The sequence below is a fragment of the Mirounga leonina genome, unplaced genomic scaffold, assembly GCF_011800145.1.
Source record: "Mirounga leonina isolate KUSES-001 unplaced genomic scaffold, KU_Mleo_1.0 Mir_153, whole genome shotgun sequence".
In the NCBI taxonomy this organism is placed as follows: domain Eukaryota; kingdom Metazoa; phylum Chordata; class Mammalia; order Carnivora; family Phocidae; genus Mirounga; species Mirounga leonina.
The window spans coordinates 33942464-33946315 of record NW_023270387.1 but is presented as its reverse complement, the minus strand read 5'-3'; the positions used below and the strand labels follow the sequence as shown (position 1 = coordinate 33946315).

The following is a 3852-nucleotide window of genomic DNA, read 5'->3' as shown; positions in this document are numbered from 1 at the left end:
GATGTATGGAACTGTTGAATCACTATATTGTACATCTGAAACTAATGTAATGCTAACTAACTGGAATTAAAATAAGACCTTAAAAAAATACAAACTCATTTATTGTGTACCAGTACAAATATAGGAAAGAAAAAAAAAAATCTCTGACATATGCTGCAACTCTTCTGTGTATTGTCTCCTATTTATTATTCTGTTTTCACTGGAACATTGATTACACATATTTTCCAATTAATTAAACAAATATTTATTGAGTATTTATATGAGCCAGGCACTAATGCCAGGTGCTTTGGATGAAAAAGATATTCATGACCTCAAAGATACTGGAGGAGACATGGAAGCAGTCACACACCAATGCCCCAATAACATATAACATTAAGCCAAGGAATCAAACTCTCAGTGAAAATCAACATACCATCTCATTGAGGTATAACATCACTTCCTGAGGGATACTTTCTCTGACTCCAACCCTGGGTTAAGTCCCCCTGCTGGATGTTACTGCTGCCACCTATACCTAGCATTCAACATGCTTTTTATAATCACTTGATGGCAGCCTTCCCTGGTGGACTGTCAGTTGTGAGGACAGGGCCCTCGCACTGGCCCTGCTGCTTTCCCAAGCTTACCACAGTACCGACGGTAGTAGCTGTCATTTGCTGAGTTTACTTATGCATCAGGTGCTATGACAGGCTCCTTACAGTCACCACTACATTTTATCTTCCCAATGACCCTCAGCCACGGATACTGTCCCTATCTTACAGATGAGGAAGCCATGGCTACTTTACTAGTAGGTGGCAGAACTGTGAACCCAGGACTGACTTAATAACATGTAATATCAGATCCACCTGAGCCACTTTTAAGATTTTTCCATTACCTGATGCCAATCTATTCATCCAGCTAATTTACCACTTTCTTCTTTGAATGAGCAACCTCACCCTTAATAACATAATGCTCACTACTCTTTCAACACTTCACTTTTGTTTGGCCTATCCTCTGGCATTGGTCTAGATCAACTTCTCTCAAATGAGTATTTATTTAGTTTAACAAATCAATAATGTACTTATCTATTAGCACAACAATTTTCTGAATATTGTTCCCAAATTTGTTCTACAGAGGCTTATCCTTCATGAAACAATTGTTGGGACTGCCTACCAGGATCTCCTATCAGGTCTATCGGAACCTGAGAAAATAGTTCCTAGTAATAGCTTTATTATTTTTTTCTTTTTCTTTTCTTTTTTTTTATTATTATGTTATGTTAATCGTAATAGCTTTATTTTTAAAGCACTTTTCAGACTCATATAGTGAGCTATATAGGACAGTAGAAATTCCCTAGCTCAACTTCTCATTTTATAGCTAAGATTGAGAAAACTTGGATTTGATCCAAGTTATAGAGTCAGTGGTGAGTCAAGACCATGCTGTAACCTCCTGCTTAATTTTATTAATTTATGATAACTGCTGCCACTCCAGTATTAATTTCACAAAGGCCAATATCTCTAATACCTGTTGGCATCTATGACTTGACTGCCCAGGTTCCAGTCCCAAACCTACACCCTTCTCTAGCTATGTGATCCTGGGTTAGATATTTACACTGTTCATGCCTCAGCCTCCTCCTCTGTTAAATAAGGATCATAGTTCCTACCTCTTAGGGTTGTTAGGAAATCCAAATGACATTATACATGAAAAGCACTTAGAATAGTGTGTGGCACATAGTAAATAATAGTAAATAATAGATACTATTATTCCTATTTGATAACCATAGTTCCAACCAAAGGTACAAAACATTCTCTCTCTTCTTGGAACTTAATCCTTGTGTTACTTTGAGGAATGATTGATTTTTTCCAAACTGAAACAAATACAAGGCAATTGATGTGTTCACTAACTTTACTAACACTACATTTACCATGTTATCACCATGGAATGTTAATTCAGGTTAGACAAGAAAATTTCACAAGTGTAATAAAGCATTCTGGAGTATACCAAAGTTTGTGTATAATGTCTGACCAAACCACCTTGCTGATAAATCATTAATCACTTCAATTATAGGTAATTTGTTAACATTTATGATTCTTACAGAGAAAATAAACTTCATACATTTAAAAAGTGTTTTTTCATTTAACCTTTGCATTAGTACTTAAAATACACATTTCTATTTTAAGATAACATTTAAAAATTATTCTAATACAACAGCAGCATAAATATAACTCTGCAATTACAAAAAAAGCTAAACTGGGATCCACAGTTAAGTTATTCTCATGTTTACAAGTGTGATTCCGAAATAAATACTACTTCTAAGCAGCTGTTATCGGCTTCTTTAGGTTTGGTTTAAATACACGTTATTTTCGGTTGTGGGGAAGCTTATTATATTATATTCCATGCACTGTTCTGAAAGGGTTAAGAGCCAACCAGCCCTAAAAACTGCAGTACTCAATCAGTCTGCAAAACAAGCAGAAAAAAGTTAAATGGGATTCCTACATAACATCAAAAGCATGTGATATTCTGCAGCAAGTACTCAGGATTGGCAAATTGTCCTCTTTATAACTGATTTTATCAGAAGAGTTTAAGAAGGAGCATATTTTATCACTATCAAGTACATTTAAAAGTGACATGTTGGGGCGCCTGGGTAGCTCAGTCGTTAAGCCTCTGCCTTGGGCTCAGGTCATGATCTCAGGATCCTGGGATCGAGCCCCGCATCAGGCTCCCTGCTCTGCCGGAAGCCTGCTTCTCCCTCTCCCACTCCCCCTACTTGTGTTCCCTCTCTCGCTGTGTCTCTCTCTGTCAAATAAATAAATAAAATCTTTAAAAAAAAATAATAAGTGACATGTTTCTTTTGTTCTAATTTGACTCCGTTGAATGACCTAGCTAGTTAACTGGTCACTAGTAATTTGGTTACCAGGCAAATCAAGCCTGCAAGAAAGGAAGCCAATATTTAAATTACTGTGTTATTGTGTGACCCATTCAAACGATTTATTTTCAACATAAACATATAAACTCAATATGAGATGCCTAGCTAAAGCAAGCACCACCAACAAAACCAAGACAGCTTCTCTTCTTCTAAGGTTTAGGCTTTGCCCAGAATTCCTTATACATGGAATAGCCCATACCGAGAGTCACTGCTCCCACAACAAAGCCTTGGGCTGCCACACGCATGTGGATCAAGTGAACAGACATTTTAGTATTTCCCCTGCTCTTCAATTTATATAACCCATATGCAACGATTGCTGCAAACCGTGCCATTCCAATGGGAATAAACGGTGCTTCTCTTGCTTTTCGGATAAGTTTAGATACCTGATCTTCATCCTATGAAGAAAGAGAAACATCTGTGCCGGTTGACATAGTGGCTGAAGAATCCTCCTCTGGATCAGTGTAAATTGTTCAATTGGTCAACGGAGCAGAAGTTTTTTTCTCCCTCCTTCAGGAAGGAAGGGGATGGCAATCTCTCTCCTACAATGACAGGACTTCGGCTCCAACTGGTTTCTGGCTCTCTCCCACGCTCGCCGTCTGGCCGGGTTCTTCTGAATACACATTTTATACAATTATTTTTTAATTGCTTATACCAGAGCTAATGTAATTTCATTAATAATCAAAACTGTGTGTAAGTTAGAAATTTCTAGAGATGTATACCAAAAAAAAAAAAAAAAAAAAGGTCCAGGGTGCTTGTTAAAATATAAATTCCTAGACCTATTAGGCAAACTGAATCAAAATTTGGGAAAGATCCCAAGAATATACATGAAAACACTTCCCACCAATGGTTTTTCTTTTTATTTTTTCAACCAATGATTTTTCTATGCATTAATTTACTTATTTATATTGTATTATATATTGAAAATCAGAAAGTTAAAAAATAAATGTGCCATAAAT

At 36.6% G+C, this 3852-nt stretch overlaps 1 pseudogene; it reads right to left on the bottom strand.

The window, feature by feature from the left end:
- Positions 1-2834: 2834 nt before the first annotated feature.
- Positions 2835-3327, bottom strand: LOC118013122 (annotated as a pseudogene).
- Between the last annotated feature and the right edge of the window lie 525 nt (positions 3328-3852).